The following is a 19,800-nucleotide window of genomic DNA, read 5'->3' as shown; positions in this document are numbered from 1 at the left end:
TGACCCTTAGGGACCAGCCCATTGGCCAATGCCTGACTGCAAGCCTTCCCATTCCGATGCTGTACCCAGATGATTTGCAATGAGAAGTCCAGCCCATTATAGTGTACTGAGGGATGTGTCCTCATGAGCACCCTTATTGGTACGATTTATACTATGCAGCCTTCAAAGTAGTCATAAACCTCCAAGTTCAAGTTTGGGGGCAGGATCATCTCTGTGCTAGCAGCTGTGGCTAAAGGGGCCAGTGGGCAGAAGCTCCTGGCTATCAATAAAGACAGTGGATGCTATTCACAGATACTATTTTATGTACACAACGTAGAAGTAGTACTCCTGTAGTGCTCTTTTAGGCACACTTATGTGCCTTTGTAAATTGGCCCTAAAACGAATAAAATGACAACATTCAGGGAACATCCATATACATTTAGTACAAAATATAAAAGGGTATGTCCTCTTTGTATTTTTACTAGTAGGGAGTGGACATTTCGAGACCAATTCAAAAAGACATATAATAGTTCATAAAGTAATTCTCCTGCAGAATGCTTACCATATGCATGACTGGTTTTGTGAATTAGCCCTATTGATGGGCTGTTGGAGCATCTTGCAGAGCTTGGCAGTGTTTGCCCAATGCTATGTGGAGTTATAGATAACACAATAAATCCCGCCTGAATCTGTACTGGAGTTGTCAGCTGCTAGGCAGTTTCTGCTGCATACACCTAAGGCCTACCAGAAAGAGTCATCGTTAAGTCTGAAGAGCTACAGGGATGGAGGGGAGCATTTTAAACATTTTTCAATACGAAAACCTCCGGACTTAGACACCCTTTGGAGTGAAATATAAAAGTCCTTCGGGGTGCACTTCAACTACCTCAATGAGTGTCCCCGGAATCCTTTATTTATCTTTCCACAGAACAAAGTGGACGGGATTCCCTAATTCTGAGCTACCTTAAAGGAAACATGCATGCAACATTCTCTCCAAGGAGCTTTTTACCCTTGGATATGCTTTAGTAATATTTGAAAATGCATACTTGCAATGGTGTTCCTGTGAGAAATTGGCCTGGTATATGCTGTCCACTGTAGTGGGCACCTTGCACCAGTCCAAACAACCCCTTATTGATGATAGGGTAAAGACAACCCTTATTGAAAGCTATCCTGGTGGTAGCTATGAAGAGCAGCCTTCAGGCTAAGTCTTGAAGGAATGTAAAGCAGCTTTTTTTGCCAGTCTATAATCTCCTGAATGAACAAATGAAAGGGAACCACACAAGGTATATATATAAAATATATGTATTTATTTCTAAACACACCCTTCTAGTCTCTTTATGAGGCTAGAGGTCCAAACACATAAGTTGCACTTCAAATATTAGGGTAAAATATCAGAAATACACGTCAGGTCCTAGGGGCAAGCCAAACCATATACTAAAATAGTGGTATAAGAACCACGACTTAACTAGACACAAGGCCTAGAGCCTGTAGAATCGCTGGGACCCCAAGGAACCACCCAAGGTAGTGACACAGGGGACCCACGGGGGCTGTGTGCAGTGTGAGAACACAGCCGCGAGCTCCCGTTAGCTTCTATGGGGAAAGTCGCGGTTAGATTTTTAAAGATTAGGGACACTTAGAGATGAGCTAGGACCAAACCCTTTTGGGCTTAGGAAGTTCTAGGGTCAACACCCACGGAAGCACTGGAGTACTCGAGTTACCTCACCCAGAGAAGCCAGGTGAATAGGTGTCAAATGGTGTTGGGTCGCGTCGTCGTTTTCAATGGGAGCTGGCAAAGAAGTGCTGCTGCCGGGAACATGCGAAGTGTCCGAAGAGATCCAAGCCCGGATCAAATATGAGAAGAAGGCAGAGGGGACAGAGTCTGGGTCACTAGCCAGTGACCAGGGACACGATAGACGAATGCCCACCGATGTCGGGTGGTTTCAGGTGAAGGAGGTGAAGCTTGACTCTTCAGCCACCAGGACCAGGAGGTGTCGAGGACAACCAGGAGCTGGATTCGAGCTGTCCCACAAAGGATGTCAAGGGCTGCAGCGTCGGTGCCCAGATTGGACACAACAAGCCTTGGCAACAGCAACCCATGCAGAAAGGAGAAAGATGCTTCGGTGCAGACCAACAAGGTCTGAGGGACTCACCACGTGGTGGGGGGGCAGGGCACGTCTAGAGCAACCAGGGACGCCCAAGGAAATCAGAGTTGCCTTCACAAGGACCCACCAGTCGACGGACCAGGGATCGCGAAGGAGCCTCGAGCTGAAATGCAAGAAGCGGCCTCACGGAACACTCGTGCAGTGTAGGCCCACAATCTTCAATGCAAAAGGTGCTAGGGCTACAAGTAACCCCAAGCATGACTTCAAGAGACGTTGACAAGTCAAGGCACTTGCAATTGTGCACGGTGACCACGAGTTCTGGTTCCACGTTACTCATGAGGGCTGCGGGTCTCAGCTTTGCTGGGGACTCGGGTCTGCCTCTGCTCTACTATAGTCTTCTAGGCCTGTAAGGACTAGATTCACCAACCTTTGGAAAGTGGCAGGTGAATTCTTCAAACCAAAGGGCTTTACCACAAATTGATAGTGCCCACTAAGGGTAGAAAATGCTGTATTTGGCTTTGCATCATCAGCTAGTCTGATCTGCCAGTAGCCAGCTGTCAACTCAAATGTGCTTAGAAACTTGGCTGAGGCCAAAGTATCTATTAGCTCATCTGCCCTTGGGATGGGATGGGCATCAGTCCTAGTGACTGCATTGAGACCCCAGTAGACCATACAAAACCTCATCTCTCTCTTGCCATCTTTGGTGTGAGGTTTAGGCACAAGGACTACTGGACTAGCCCAAGGGCTATCTGAAGGTTCAATGACTCCCAAATCCAACATCTTTTGGACTTCTGTCCTTATACAATCTCTGACATGATCAGGTTGCCTGTAGATCTTATTCTTCACAGGCAGACTGTCCCCAGTGTCCACTTCATGAGTTCACCAGGTGGTCTGACTTGGAGTCAGAGAAAACCTATATCTAAACTGGCTGAGAAGCTTTCTGCAGTCAGTTTGTTGCTGGACAGTGAGGCTGCCTGCCAAGGCTACACCATCTACTGATCCATCATCAGGGTTCTGAGAGAGCAGGTGAGGAAGTGGGTCACTCTCTTCCTCCTGTCCCTCATCTGTAGCCATGAGCAAGCCCATGTCTGCCCTATCAACATATGTTTTTAGTCTGTTGACATGAAGTACCCTGTGGGGACTCCTAAGGGTTCCAAGGTCTACCAAGTAGGTGACCTCCTCTTTCGGTTCAACAATTGTATGGGGGCCACTCCATTTGTCCTGGAGGGCTGCTGGGACCACAGGCTCCAACACCCACACTTTCTGCCCTGGCTGGTAAACAGTCAGCACAGCCTTTTGGTCATGCCAGGCCTTTTGCAATTCCTGGCTAGCCTCAAGGTTTTTTGTTTCCTTTTTCATATACTCAGCCATCCTGGAGCGGAGACCAAGTACTTAGTTCACTATTCCTTGTTTAGGGGGTTTGAGAGGTAACTCCCATCCCTCCTTCATCAGACACAAAGGACCTCTAACAGGATGGCCAAACAAAAGTTCAAAAGGGCTGCAACCAACCCCATTTTGTGACACCTCCCTGTAGGCGAACAAAATGCAGGGCAAAAGGATGTCCCATCTGCGCCTAAGCTTTTGTGGGAGACCTTTGATCATGCCCTTTGAGGTTTTGTTAAATCTTTCAACTAAACCATTGCTTTGTGGGTGATAGGGTGTGGTGAATTTATAATTCACTCCACACTCCTTCCACATTGCAGTCAAGTAACTTGACATGAAGTTTGCACCCCTTTCAGATACTACCTCCTTAGGAAAACCCACTCTTGAGAATACACCCAAGAGGGCTCTTGCCACCACAGGTGCTGTAGTGGTCCTAGGTGGAATGGCCTCTGGGTACCTAGTGGCATGGTCCACCACCACCAGGATAAATCTGTGCCCAGATGCTGTTTGAGGATCCATGGGACCAACAATGTCAATCCCAACCCTCTCAAAAGGAACACCCACCCCAAGTAGTGGTATCAGGGGGGCCTTTGTGGTTTCATCTGCCTTGCCACTGGCTTGGCAGGTCACACAGGAGCGACAAAACTCCTTAGTCTGTTCAGACATATGGGGCCAATGAAAGTGAGGAACAATTCCGTCCCAAGTCTTGTTTTGGCCCAAGTGTCCTGCTAAGGGAATATCATGGGCTAGTGTTAATAAGACGCCCCTAAACTTCAGAGGTATTACCAACCTCCTGGAAGCACCAGGCTTGGGGTCTCTACATTCTGAATAAAGGAGCCCATCATCTCAATAGATTTTATGGGTGCCACTAGCATTTCCAGCAGCCTCACCAGCAGCTTGCTTTCTGAGGGGTTCAAGAGAGGGGCAGATTTTCTGCTCCTGGCTCAGATCTGCCCTGGAAGGGCCACCTGTCCCCAATCACTCAACATGGCCAGGTTCAAGCTCCTCTGGGACAGTTCCTTCTTCAGGTTCAAGATCATCTCCCTCAGGAGGCCGATCTGTATTCTGAGTCAAGGGGGAAGGCACTGCCTTAACCCTACTGCTCCTCCTCTTGTGAGGCACCTGTTCTATTCTTCCAGAATCCAGGGCCTGTCCAGTGTTAGACATTTTGGCCTGTGACCTAGTCACAGCAAAGACATGAGCAGTGATCCCTAGCATTTCTACATGTGTCCTGAGCTCCACTTCAGCCCAACCTGAAGTTTCCAGTTCATTGCCAAGCAAGCATTCGACTGGTAGGTCTGCACTTACCACAACCTTCTTAAGGCCAGTGACCCCTCCCAGGAGAAGTTAACAACTGCCAGAGAATGGTCTGTTCTGACATTGCTAGCATTGGTCACTTGGTACATTTCACCAAGTATAAACTGCCCAGTATCCACAAGATCTTTTGTCACCATTGTGACACTTGCTCCTGTGTCCCTGAATGCCAAAGCCTCTTTTCCATTAATCAAAGGCTGCTGTCTGTATTTTCCCAAGTTACTGGGACTCACAAAGGAGGACATATCCATGCCTCCATCATAGACTAGGACAGTCTGAGTTGGAACTCTGACTAGGCCAGAGTCGATCTCAGAACCCAGGGTTAACCCTACTACACCCTTATTCTGAGTATTACCACCACCAATTGTAGCTGCACTAGGGGGAACAGTTGCCTTAGTGGCAATGGTGGCTGGAGTTGAGTCTTTGGACTTGGTACAATCACTTGTCCAGTGAGTCTTCTGTTTACAGATTTTGCACCATGGTTTCTTTTGGCCTTTTCCCTTGTTAGACTGTGAATCCCCACCTGAAGAAGATTTTTGGGGACCTTGTGAAGACTTCTGGTCTTTACCCTTCTCCCCACCCTTGTCAGAGTTCTTAGGATCTTGCTTCTTTGGGTCACCACCTTGGTTCTGTACCTTCTGCCTCACCCTGGTTCTGACCCATTTGTGTGCCTTCTTTCCCAATTCTTGGGGAGAGGTCAGATCTGAGTCCACGAGGTACTGATGCAACAGCTGATTTTGACAATTATTAAGGATCTGCTCCCTCATAATCAAATTGTACAATCCTTGAAAGTCATGCACCTTGCTGCCAAGTAACCAACCTTCCAGAGCCTTAGTTCCACAATGTACAAAGTCCACCCAGTCTTGATGTTATGCATTTTGGGTATCCCTGAACTTTAACCTATATGGTTCAGTTGTTAGGCCAAGCCCTTCAATCAATGCACTTTTCAGACTGGTATAATCATCAGCATCCTCCTCTCTAACAGTGAGGAGCTTATCTTTACCTTTGTCTACAAACGAGAGCCATAAGATTGCTGCCCACTGCTCCTGGGGGACCGTTTGAACTTTACAGGCCCTTTCCAGTGCAGTAATCCATTTGTGGTTGTCATCCACACTCTGGTAGGGAGGGACTATCTTATTTATGTTTCTATGGTCATGAGACCTCTCCTTATCACTAGGGATGTTGCTGCCACCATGGGACTCTAGTCCCATCTTTTTTTCTAGCTCTGTGGAGCTCTAGGGACTCCCTTTCTAGGGCTATGTGCTGCTTTTTGATTTTCAGATGTGCTTCCTCATACTTCAGCAGTCTCTCTCTCCTCTCCTGGGAGGTTTACCTCCTATGAGCAGAGATAGAGGTCCCTATAGATTAACCAGAATGGTTAGACTCCACTGAGGGAGATCTAGACCTTCTAGGACCACCACCAACTTTTCCAGAAGGAACAAAGAGGGTACCATTGTGGCCCTCCCCCTCATCTTCCAGGGGCGCTGGATTATCCAGGTCAAGATCATTGTTATCTTCCTGGTCAGCATTAGAGGTCAGGCCATGGGGAATTTCACCCCTAGGCCCTTCCTCAGCTGCTGCCCCACACACTCTGCCTACCCCCTTTAGACCCTATAGGTCTTATGAGATCATCCAGCCTGAGTAACTCTATGAGGTGTTGGGTGGTTGGACTTTTTCCTGTCTTCAGTCTCCTAGTACTGCATAATGCTCTCAATTCCAAGAATGGGAGGTTATCATACTTGGAGGGAAGAAGCCCGCAGCACGGGAACTGCTAACTTGTTGACGGGAACGCCGCTGCTACCTACACAGGGGGACTCCAATTCCCAGCCTGCCCTGCATCGCGCCTGGAGGCGCTGACGACGGCTGCTGCGCCCGGAGGCGCATAAATTGAAATCGCGGCTCCCGCAGGGTGGGCACTGCTAACTTGTTGACGGGAACGCCGCTGCTACCTACACAGGGGTACTCCAAATCCCAGCCTGCTCTGCATCGCGCCTGGAGGCGCTGTTGATGGTTGCCGCGTCCGGAGGCGCAAAAATTGAAATCGCGTTTCCCGCAGCACGGGAACTGCTAACTTTTTGACTGGAACACTGCTGCTACCTACACAGGGGGACTCCAATTCCCAGCCTGCCCTGCATCACGCCTGGAGGCGCTGATGACGGCTGCTGCACCCGGAGGTGCATAAATTGAAATCGTGGCTCCCGCAGAGCGGGCACTGCTAACTTGTTGACGGGAACGCCGCTGCTACCTACACAGGGGGACTCCAAATCCCAGCCTGCTCTGCATCACGCCTGGAGGCGCTGCTGATGGCTGCCGCGTCCGGAGGCGCATAAATTGAAATCGCGGCTCCCGCAGCGCGGGAACCGCTAACTTGTTGACAGGAACGGCGCTGCTACCTACACAGGGGGACTCCAATTCCCAGCCTGCCCTGCATCGCGCCTGGAGGGGCTGACGATGGCTGCCGCGCACGGAGGCGCATAAATTTAAATCGCGTTTCCCGCAGCACGGGAACCACTAACTTGTTGATGGGAACGGCGCTGCTACCTACACAGGGGGAATCTAATTCCCAGCCTGCCCTGCATCGCACCTGCAGGGGCTGACAATGGCTGCCGTGCCCGGAGGCGCATAAATTGAAATTGCATTTCCCGCAGTACGGGAACTGCTAACTTGTTGACGGGAACGCCTCTGCTACCTACACAGGGGGACTCCAATTCCCAGCCTGCCCTGCATCGCGCCTGGAGGCGCTGACAACGGCTGCTGCACCCAGAGGCGCATAAATTGAAATCGCGGCTCCCGCAGCGCGGGCACCGCTAACTTGTTGACGGGAACGCCGCTGCTACCTACACAGGGGGACTCCAATTCCCAGCCTGACCTGCATCGCGCCTGGAGGCACTGATGACGGCTGCTGCACCCGGAGGCGCATAAATTGAAATCGCGACTCCCGCAGCGCGGGCACCGCTAACTTGTTGACGGGAACGCCGCTGCTACCTACATAGGGGGACTCCAAATCCCAGCCTGCTCTACATCGCGCCTGGAGGCGCTGCTGATGGCTGCCGCGTCCAGAGGCGCATAAATTGAAATTGCGGCTCCCGCAGCGCGGGAACCGCTAACTTGTTGACGGGAACGCCGCTGCTACCTACACAGAGGGACTCCAATTCCCAGCCTGCCCTGCATCGTGCCTGGAGGCGCTGACGATGGCTGCCGCGTCCAGAGGCGCATAAATTGAAATCGCGGCTCCCGCAGCGTGGAAACTGCTAACTTGTTAATGGGAACACCGCTGCTACCAACACAGGGGGACTCCAATTCCCAGCCTGCCTTGCATCACGCCTGGAGGCGCTGACGACGGCTGCCACGCCCGGAGGCGCATAAATTGAAATCGCGGCTCCCGCAGCGCGGGAACCGCTAACTTGTTGATGGGAACGGCGCTGCTACCTACACAGGGGGAATACAATTCCCAGCCTGCCCTGCATCGCACATGCAGGGGCTGACGATGGCTGCCGTGCCCGGAGGCGCATAAATTGAAATTGCGTTTCCCGCAGTACGGGAACTGCTAACTTGTTGACGAGAACGCCGCTGCTACCTACACAGGGGGACTCCAATTCCCAGCCTGCCCTGCATCGCGCCTGGAGGCGCTGACGACGGCTGCTGCACCCGGAGGCGCATAAATTGAAATCGCGGCTCCCGCAGCGCGGGCACCACTAACTTGTTGACGGGAACGCCGCTGCTATCTACACAGGGGGACTCCAAATCCCAGCCTTCTCTGCATCGCGCCTGGAGGCGCTGATGATGGCTGCCGCGTCGGGAGGCGCATACATTGAAATTGCGGCTCCCGCAGCATGGGAACCGCTAACTTGTTGACGGGAACGCCGCTGCTACCTACACAGGGGGACTCCAATTCCCAGCCTGCCCTGCATCGTGCCCGGAGGCGCTGACGACGGCTGCCGTGCCCGGAGGCGCATAAATTGAAATCGCGGCTCCCGCAGCGTGGAGCTGCTAGCTTGTTCATGGGAACACCACTGCTACCTAGACAGGGGAGCTCCAATTCCCAGCCTGCCCTGTATCGCGCCTGGAGGCGCTGACGACGGCTGCCGTGCCCGGAGGCGCATAAATTGAAATCGCGGCTCCTGCATCTTGGAGCCGCTAACTTGTTGATGGGAACACCGCTGCTACCAACACAGGGGGACTCCAATTCTCAGCCTGCCCTGCATCACGCCTGATGATGATGATGATGATAGAGGATTTATATTGCGCAAGACAATAACCCGAAGGTATCAAGGCGCCTAACAAAACGGAGATAAAAAGAAAGGAAAACCTTACACATAGGCTTGCAGGAAGAGGCGAGTTTTAAGGGCCCTTCGGAATAAGTGTAGGAAGGGTAGGGACCTAAGATCCAAAGGAAGATCATTCCACCACTTAGGCGCCAAAGTGGAAAAAGCCCTACCCCCCCACTTGGCTCTTCGTACACGGGGGACTGTCAGGAGCAATTTACTGGAGGAACGCAGATCCCTTCCAGGTATATAGTGGGAAATAATAGAACCGACTCCCATGTCGCTACTCCTTGCAATGACAGTGTAAGTCATACATAAGACTTTAGACTGTACTCGGTGCTCTACCGGTAGCCAATGCAGCGTTTTCCTGGCCAATGTGGCCGAGGAGCGTCTCGGAGCATCCAGAACAAATCTGGCTGCGGCATTCTGGACTACTTGCAGGCGCTGCAGTAGGCTCCTATTTAGCCCCGCATACAGCGCATTACAGTAGTCCAGTCGCGAGCCGATAAGAGCGATAACTACCTGCTTTCTGGACTGCATGGAAAGGTATTTCCTGATCCTTCGCAGGGTATGGATTAAGCCCCAACAGGTAGAGATGGTTCTACTAACCTGACCGGCCATGTCCAATGCGGGGTCTATCATCACCCCTAGATTCCTAGCAGATGTCGTGGGGGAAGGACACACCCCGAGCGAGTCAGGCCACCAGCTGGCTGACCAGATGTTCTCGTTCCCTCCAAACACCATCACCTCAGTCTTCTCCCCATTCAGTTTAAGTGAGTTCTGGACCATCCACTGACCAACTGCCTCCATACAAGATCTAAAATTGGAGGCAGTAGGTACGTCTGAATGGGAAAGAGAGACGAGGATTTGGGTGTCATCTGCATAGGAGACTACCTCCATCCCGAAAGATCTAATTAATCTGGCCAGTGGGGTCATGTAGATGTTAAATAGGGTCGGACTGAGAGCCGACCCCTGCGGGACCCCACATAGCACCGGTCGGGATGGAGATAGGAACTCCCCCAGCTTGACTCTTTGTTCCCTTCCTTCAAGGAAGGAGGTTAGTAGATCTAAAGCTGCGTCCCTCACCCCCACTTCCCTCAGACGATATGTCAGTACTGAGGGGGAGAGGGTATCAAAGGCCGCAGTTAGATCTAACAGGACCAGGATGGTGGTCTGGCCCCCATCCACTCTAGTGCGGATCTTATCAAGCACAATAGTGAGGGCCGACTCAGTACTAAATTCCCTCCTGAATCCATGCTGGGAGAAGTCCAGGCAGCCCGAGCCTTCCACAAAGGCAGCGAGATGCTTGTTAAGATGTGCCTCAAGCATCTTTGAAGGGGCTGGAAGCAGCGAAATAGGACGGAAGTTTTTTAGAACTTCTGGATCAAGGGAAGGCTTCTTTAACAAGGGTTTGACTACTGCGCTCTTCCATTCCAGGGGAAAGACACCGTCCCTCATAGCTAGATTCATAATTTCTAATAGGGGCGGTAAGAGGGTTTCCCTACACTGCTTAATAATCTTCAAAGGACAAGTGTCTAGGGGAGAGCCAGATTTGGTTTTATTAAGCAAGATCTCCAGATCCTGTAAGGCCAGCGGGGGAAAGGAATTCAGAGTGCTCAGTGGAGAGCTGTCTGAGGTGGTCCTATTCATCTCAGCCGGAACAGAGGAACCACTGATCGAGGCTCTTTGTATCTCAAGAGCCCGGTAGATAACCTGTATTTTGGTGTGAAAGAAGCAAGCGATTTTGTCACACAGATCTTGTGAAGGTAAAACAGGGTCAGGTGTTTGTAGGTTGACCAAAGAGTCAACGATTCTAAAGAGCTCCTTCGACGAGGAGAGCGAAGTTGTCGTGGCCACAAAATAATCTTGTTTGGCCTGCACAATCTCAGCCTTATATTTCCTAACCAAGAGTTTGTGAGCTTCCTTGTTCTTGAAATCCCAAATTGCATGCCAGAGCCTCTCCATCCTCCTCACTGGAGGCGCTGACGATGGCTGCCGTGCCCAGAGGCGCATTGGGACGAGTGCGGGCATTACCGGGCAAAGCCAGGGCAAAGCCCGGGCCAAGGGCGGGCCCGTTTGCGTCCGTCAGAGACTTATAAGAGGCTGGGCCGGGCCAATTCCCTAAGATTTCTTTCATTTTCTTCCTTTTCTTAAATGGACCAATGCTGTATTTAGTGTAAATGCTTTGCTAATTTCTATTATTGTGGTTAGTGACCGCTTAACATGAGTAAGCTAAAGCACGTTAAAGGTTCAAATGTTACTGGGACACTAGATGCCTTTCTCCAAAGGGCAGAATCATGCCTGATAAACGAAATAAAACTGACTGAACAAAGGCTTTCGTTAACACCTCAACCCTGCCGGAGCAGACTCTCTACTACACCGGTACTTACAGACCTTGCCACGACAATTAATAATGAGCCATTACCTTCATCGCCTAGTACTTCTGCCCAAGCAACAATAGATATAATATCAGACTCTGCTTCTATTTCTCCCCTGGACTGTGGACTAAGCCCTGTCAGTTCCAAAGTCACTACTAGAGGGGAAAAGGCCACTCAAAAGCTAAATCACACTACAGAATCTGCTCAAAATAAAAGGAAAGGCAAGCCTACCTCAAAACAGAGTAAACCCGCACAAAGGGTAAATGTGAACAAGGTGAAACCTGTTGCTGACATGAGTGAATCCAATAAAGCTCCCCCGATTACTGCGAAACAGAGCGAGACTGTTAAACCTGTTGACAATGTACTTGACGGGAACATTTGGGGTAGACTTGTGTCAACTTTTTTAGAACCTATCATGCTAAAGGTAACCACAGTAGAAGCCAGACTTTTAAAAATAGAGGAGCTGGTTGGTAGTACATTTTCAGTAAGATCGATAGTCAACACCAATCCAAACGAACGCAACCCACCTAATAGGGGGGTGGGTATGGTTGCTGTCTCAACTACCAATTCGGAATCTACTGAACAAACATCAAATAGGAGTAATAACTCCCACACGATTTCCTCTAACGTAGAGAATTCATCTGCCCACGCTGGCCAATACCCTAGCACAAATGGACCCACTATGATAGCTCCCAGTAACCCCGTTGGCCCAGAAAGGGTCGTACAGGCTGAAAGGGTGATAGGCGGAAATAAAGCAATTAGGAAGGGCAGAGAATCGCAAGAACAGAAAGACCAGTTCCATAGTCCACCATTTAACTTACATCTGCCCCCAGAAATGACTCCGTATACGGTAGTCTTGGCGAATGTCCCTCCTCTAACTAACAATGTTTTTGAACACTGGGCAACCTTAAAGAACAAGTCCCTCCACTTTTTAACCAGAAGAACTGGCCTAAACGAGCCCCTTTTCTCTGACTTTAAAATGGCACGTAGGATTGGGTGGGTTGGTCCCTCAGCCAAATCTTTTCATGGGGACTGTGTTGTTCTAACCTTTAAATCACCTTCATTGGTGCACACAATCCTAGAAAGAGACAATAGGGGACCTTCCGATCTCAATGCTATAAACATAGTACCACTAGGTTACTTCTACCGCCCATTATATCCGCCAATACAACAGGGTCTTCTCCGTGAGAGAGACAACTACTCTAGATTAAGGCAGCCTAGATATTCTGTCCCAGTCTATAATCGCTTCGATCCCCTGAATTCCTTGCAAGATATTGATTGAATGGACTCAAGGACTTACGTATTATATAATCATGTCACCAGCAGATCAGACCACGGGAGTCAACTTGGGGTGAATTTAATGAGAAATGACGACACTATACGTGATCATTATGTTAGTAACAATAGTGGATTGGTTCAAGGGCCCCTGAAAATGATTGCGGAGATACAGGGTGATTGCCATGAAATCCTAAATATCTCTATTTCAACTAGTAACCCAAATGTATGTTTGGCTGTTGATAGTGGACCTGAGGCATATGGATCTCTGGGCCCACAGACCGAGGGTCAAACTTCCCTACAGGATATTTATATGCCCCCTTTCCATTCACACATGTAAACAATGACTTATCCGGGTTTGCAATACACCCCTGTAACCGCCCTTCTGATGTTAAACCCCCCCCCACTGTAACATAGTATCATGGAATATTGCTGGGATTCGCTCTAAGTTAAATATCCAATTGTGGTGGGAATTTATTTTACAATTCGAGGTCCTACGCTTTCAGGAGACGTGGTCCAAGGAGGTGATCCACCTGAATGGCTATAGGACCTACCACACCCCAGCAGTTAATGTTCAGAGTGGAAGGGCTAAGGGTGGCTGATGCATGTGCATATCCAGTGGTCTGAATATATAATATATCACGATGCTTGCCGGTGATGATTACTATCACCTAGTTAGACTGGATCTCAATAAATTATCATCTATAGTCCTGGTCAATTTTTACAACAATATCCCCCCTGGGAAAGTGGGTACTGTTGTAAGACATATGTCGAAAGAATTGAGATCAGTAGGTAAAATCATGAGCAAAGACACAACACTTATATTAGCAGGGGATTTTAATTGTGCGCTATGTGGGAATGCTGAAGATAACTTGTGTGGAGGTTTAAGAGAAGTAGGAGTATGCTCATCTCATTTCAGGCACACTAGTTTGGGGAAGCAGCTAAATGAACTTACTTTTTAGCCTTGATTTGGGATTTGCTAATGAAATTTGCTTAACACCAGCCTCAATGCCATGGACATTTAATGGTAGGGGCCTCTGCTCCACTATAGATTATATTTTAGTATCAAATAACCACGCACAAAGTTTAATTAATTTTGTGTCTCAGAGAACTCACTTAGCGATCACTTTCCCCTCTGTCTGACCACTATGCTACCCTCTAGCAAAACTCCTAGACTTGACATTAATAATGATCGGCTAATAGAAAATATATCCATTGTTAGTATCAACGGGTACTCCCTTCGCTGGGCCATGGTAGATCAAGCCGCCGTGACCAAAGCAGTGGTGGTTAAATGCAAGTCACATATAGAGATGTGCTTGACTGAAACAGCACCCCTGACATAATTCTAAGCTCCTTTATGCCAATAACCACTGCGATAAGAGAATCTCTCATAAGGTGCAAAAAGAGTAATAGCTCTCAGAAAGGGTGGTTTGACACAAGGTGTACCAAAGCTTATTCCCAGTTAAAGAAGATACTCCATAAAATACCTGAGAAATACACTGGAAATAAGGCTAGCTAGAGGGGTATACAATCAAGCAATAAGGGACAGAAAAAATATTTTGAAGAAGGAGGTATGGGAGGCTCTACATGCGGCCTCAATATCTAGAGATTCGGCGGAATTCTGGAAGGTAATTCGGGCACTGTTTTTAACTAGTGAGATTGGCCCGTCAATTGAGATAGCCATAACGGAGGAGCAGTGGATTCGGCATTTTACCCAAGTGTATAAGGGTGAGGGAAACCTTGAGGGAGAGGGTTCCCCTGACACAGAGGATTTCAAAGCTCGTTGGGAGCAGGGCCCAAATCATCCCTCAAACCACAAGGAACTAATGTTCACTCTAGAGGAAGTGGAGCGAGCTTTAGATGCAAGTCAAGGCGGTAAAGCACCTGGTCCGGACGGGGTCCCCGTGGATATGTTTAATCAAACGTTACTCTATGGGAGCCGCTACTTGTGCAGGTGCTTAACAGCAGTTGTAGCGCTGATTTTATACCCACTTGGGTAGAGTCTACTATCGTGCCCATCTTCAAGAAGGGGGACAGGCATGATCCAGGATGTTACAGACCAATCTTCCTGCTGGACGCCATAACAAAGGTAGTGGGTAGAATTGTCTTAGAACGCCTTCAGGACTGGGCTGATGAGAATTCTATCCTGTCTGACTTCCAGTATGGCTTTCAGATTGGTGTGGGGACTGTTTAACAGGGCATAAACCTTTCCCTTTTAGTGGGGAAGTACACCAGAGCAAAAAAAGGGAATCTCTTTTTAGCATTCGTTGACCTCACAGCCGCATTCGATTGTGTGCGGCACACTAAGCTTTGGTCAATATTAGAAGGCATGAGGGTTGACATAGATATTATTATTATTTTTTAACGTTTTTACAGTGATGCCAAGGCCTGCGTTCACTGCGGACTGAAGGGCGACCGCGCGGCTACATTTCCAATTAGGAGCGGAGTCTGGCAGGACTGGGGGAGGCTCTTATTAAAGACAACCAGGACTTCCCCCAGGTAGCCGGCCGCTCCAACCCAGCCCTTCTGTACGCAGACGACGCAGTGCTGATTTCCCGCACACAAGTAGGCCTACAGCACGTTTTTAATAGTTTTCCCCTTTGTATGAAAGATCTAGGTCTACAGGTAAACTCCTCCTAAACTTTTATCATGCGCTGCGGCGCCGGAATAAAGAAATATAAAGATATGTATGTGGCAGGACAAAAGATTGGGGTAACAAAGAACTTTTCTTATTTGGGCATTCTTTTTGCCCATAATGACACCTGGGCGCAGGCAACTGCAGCAAAAAAATTGGTACTCATACGCACTATCTCTGCTCTTACTGCCTTTGTGAAAAAATTAGGTAAAACCCCCCCAGACGAGCTTATTAAAATATACAAGGCCAAGTGTGTTTCAGCTGCAGTGTATGGGAGCGGGGTTTGGGGGCATGTTGATCCGCTACCAATCCAGGAAGTAGAGAATTCCTTCCTAAGGTACATCTTATCGGTCCCGAGTAGTACCTCAGCATCTATTTGTCATGCTGAGCTAGGACTACCTTTTATATCAGATCTAATTAGGCTTGAGCCTGTTATGTTATGGCACAGGCTCTAGACTAAAGTAGAGGCCAAATTGAATAGAGACATCCTTACTGACATTTTGAAATTAGAAGGCGCAATGAGGATTCCTTGGTTAAACTATGTTCAACATTTTCTAAAGGATCTTGGCCACTTAGATTATTTTATCAATCCTACTACAATCAGGCCAATAACAAGGAAGGAACTAAAGCACAAGGGTATTCTCCAGTCATCTGAGATTTTAAAACCCACAGTCCTGCGCAACCAGGTGGTTTTAACTACTTTTAATATTCAACCCTACCTAACCTTTGTACTTAGTGCCCATGATAGATTTCTATTAACTCGTTTTAGGTGGGTATTTTTTCACAGACTGGTTACTTTCCCTACAAGGAACGACTGGTCTCAAAACCTCCAACTATGTCCCTGCGGTAATACTTCGCCACAATCCACAGTACATGTCACTCTTTTCTGTAGGTTTTATTCTGCACCTAGGAGCTTCCTTCTTGTTCCTATTCTGAAACACTGTGGGCTACGTCAATGTCGTCCTGCTTTCCTGGCTCTCCAACTTTTGGAAAATGAGCACAATGTTTTTAGAATAACAATTTTCTTGAAAAAGGTTTTGAGTTTAAGGAAACAAAGGTGTTCCTAACTGTTTTTAATGAGTTATCGATTTTTTTTAATTCACTGTATGAAGGCTTTGTAAATTTCGGCGAGCATTCTTCTAAAGGATTGACACCACTGCTGGAGGCTACACCTTACCTGGATCTCTCCTGATTCTTGGCCCGCGCACGCTGTCTGTTTCCCTCCCGCCGCCGCAATACAAACGCGGCCGCTGTGCGGAGGGGAACTACGCTTCCCAGCATCCTCAGCGCTGGAACAGGAAGCGGAACAGGAACCCGCCCACCGCAGTTTCGCGCTTGGAGCCCTTTAAAATCAAACTGTGTCACTGGCAGAGCGGGCGAGCATTCTTCTAAAGGATTGACACCACTGCTGGAGGCTACACCTTACCTGGATCTCTCCTGATTCTTGGCCCGCGCACGCTGTCTGTTTCCCTCCCGCCGCCGCAATACAAACGCGGCCGCTGTGCGGAGGGGAACTACGCTTCCCAGCATCCTCAGCGCTGGAAGAGGAAGCGGAACAGGAACCCGCCCACCGCAGTTTCGCGGTTGGAGCCCTTTAAAATCAAACTGTGTCACTGGCAGAGCGGGCGAGCATTCTTCTAAAGGATTGACACCACTGCTGGAGGCTACACCTTACCTGGATCTCTCCTGATTCTTGGCCCGCGCACGCTGTCTGTTTCCCTCCCGCCGCCGCAATACAAACGCGGCCGCTGTGCGGAGGGGAACTACGCTTCCCAGCATCCTCAGCGCTGGAACAGGAAGCGGAACAGGAACCCGCCCACCGCAGTTTCGCGCTTGGAGCCCTTTAAAATCAAACTGTGTCACTGGCAGAGCGGGCGAGCATTCTTCTAAAGGATTGACACCACTGCTGGAGGCTACACCTTACCTGGATCTCTCCTGATTCTTGGCCCGCGCACGCTGTCTGTTTCCCTCCCGCCGCCGCAATACAAACGCGGCCGCTGTGCGGAGGGGAACTACGCTTCCCAGCATCCTCAGCGCTGGAACAGGAAGCGGAACAGGAACCCGCCCACCGCAGTTTCGCGCTTGGAGCCCTTTAAAATCAAACTGTGTCACCGCCACGCGGGGACCGCACGCGGGACTGCGCCGGGAGAAGCCCGGGACAAGGGCGGGACCGTCTGAGGCCGTCCGAGGTTGGACTAGGTTGGGTTGGGCCAGGGACCTTGCCTGAAAATCTATTTGTACTATTCTTGTACATACGAGCAGTTTGGTCTAATCGGGGTAATTATAACATCTATTTGAATCTTGTGTTACAAGCGTATTGATTACCTTAGCCACCTTATTGACCTTACTCATGCCTGGGAAAAAACAAACCCCAGCTAATAATACTATAGATAATTATCTTATCCAAGTTGTGGCTAAAATTAACAGCGACAGGAGATCCTCACTGGGATTAGATTCATCTAACCAATCCCATATGGCCGATAAAGAGTATGGGGATTCCTCGGCTTTACACAATATTAGTACATCTTGTGTGGCTCATGACCCTCTTTATGACACAAACCCCATTTTGCCTAGTGGCGTAGTTGTTCTTACTGAAGCCAACAGTGATAGCGAAGGGGTGTCAGTGACATCCACCAACATCGAGTCCCCTTTTTCTACTACCCCTGTTCCAGCTCCGAGGGTTACTAGGGGTAAAAGCAAGGTTATCCCAAAACGAGGGGGTCTAAGATCTGGCAGAAACAAAATTGCAACCCCTTCGAGGAAAATATCAGAGGACGAGGAGGAGGAGGTTGATCTGCTTAGTGAAGCTCACGTTACTCTTTCTAACGCTCAATTTACTAAACTATGGAGTATGATGGACACAAAAATTAAAGGTATAGTCAAACCCCTGGTTAGTAAAATTGATAAATTAACCGCCCAGGTCAATAGACTAGGTGGTTTACTAGAGAAAACTTTGGTGAAGACAGGAAATATTACTGAAGTTGTTGTATCTAGGGTAGAATTACAAAACAACTGGTTATAGGGTCTCAGGGAATTTTAAAGACCTGCGCAGACAAATCCCCAAATCACTTGAACTAACACAACAAGTAAAGTCTACGGGTCTAAATCAATCTATCAAAAGAAAAGAAGCGACATGACAGCACGTTCAAACAAGAAAAAAGTCCTCATAAAGAGGGCCAAGTCCCATCACCCACCGAAGTGGCATGCTTCATCATCTGGGACCTCCCATAACTACACCTGGTGTAGTTATAGAGCTACAACTCCTTCGATTACTGTAACAAGGAGGAGCTCAGGGATGTTTTGATTCCTATAGTTGGGAGGACAAATTATCTCAGGATGAGAGAGACTGCCATAAGTGTGGTGAGTCTAGATGCAGTGTGTGGAATGGGGAAGTGATTTAAAATTGATTATCATTGGAAAAATAATTTTATTCTGTATCCAATGGCATCAAGCTAAAAACAGCAGAAATTATGAGGGGAACGCGTCCACAAATGTTATAGGGCCGCACTGTTTTTAGCTTGATGCCATTGGATACAGAATAAAATTATTTTTCCAATGATAATCAATTTTAAATCACTTCCCCATTCCACACACTGTATTTAGACTCACCACACTTATGGCAGTCTCTCTCATCCTGAGATAATTTGTCCTCCCAACTATAGGAATCAACACATTCCTGAGCTCCTCCTTGTTACAGTAATCAAAGGAGTTGTAGCTCTGTAACTACACCAGGTGTAGTTATGGGAGGTCCCAGATGATGAAGCATGCCACTTCGGTGGGTGATGGGACTTGGCCCTCTTTATGAGGACTTTTTTCTTGTTTGAACGTGCTGTCATGTCGCTTCTTTTCTTTTGATAGATTGATTTAGACCCGTAGACTCTACTTGTTGTGTTTGTATCTAGGGTAGAGCCAGTAATGAGTAAAACAACACTTGTTGAGAATAGTGGATCTGTCTCTAATCCTGTACCACTGCCTAATGTCCCTAGTGGTGCCCTTGTAGATACACCCCCTGTCTCTGCCACTAATAATTCTAACATGGGGAAAGGGTCTTTCGAGCTTGTAGTTGAAGCCTCTCCATTAGTTCTTGTCCTTGCAAATGTCCCCCCTTTGGCTTCTGGGGAGGTCGAATCTGCCCCCTCTTTATTAAATAAATCTTTATCGTGGCTTACTAACAACATGGTAATATCACCTTGGGGGAAGCAACAATTATCTGTAGAACTTGTTAATGCCAGAAGGGTTGAGTGGATTGGTAACAGCGTTAAGAGGTTCAGAGGGGATTGTGTTGTTCTTACCTTCACTGACCCCGAGGTTTTATCAAACATCTTGCCTAACATCTTGCCTCCTCAGCGAAGGTCAACTTCAATTGTACCACTGACCCTGGACTTTTTTTATCCTCGGAAAGGAAGAGGTCCGAATCCTAGCATTCTAAGAACTAAATGGAATGTTGTGACCAATAGGAGTAGTAATGACGCTGG

The sequence above is a fragment of the Triturus cristatus genome, chromosome 4_1 (genome assembly GCF_964204655.1).
Source record: "Triturus cristatus chromosome 4_1, aTriCri1.1, whole genome shotgun sequence".
NCBI classification, from domain to species: Eukaryota; Metazoa; Chordata; class Amphibia; order Caudata; family Salamandridae; genus Triturus; species Triturus cristatus.
The sequence above is the reverse complement of the archived record's forward strand: the minus strand, read 5'-3'. Positions refer to the sequence as shown.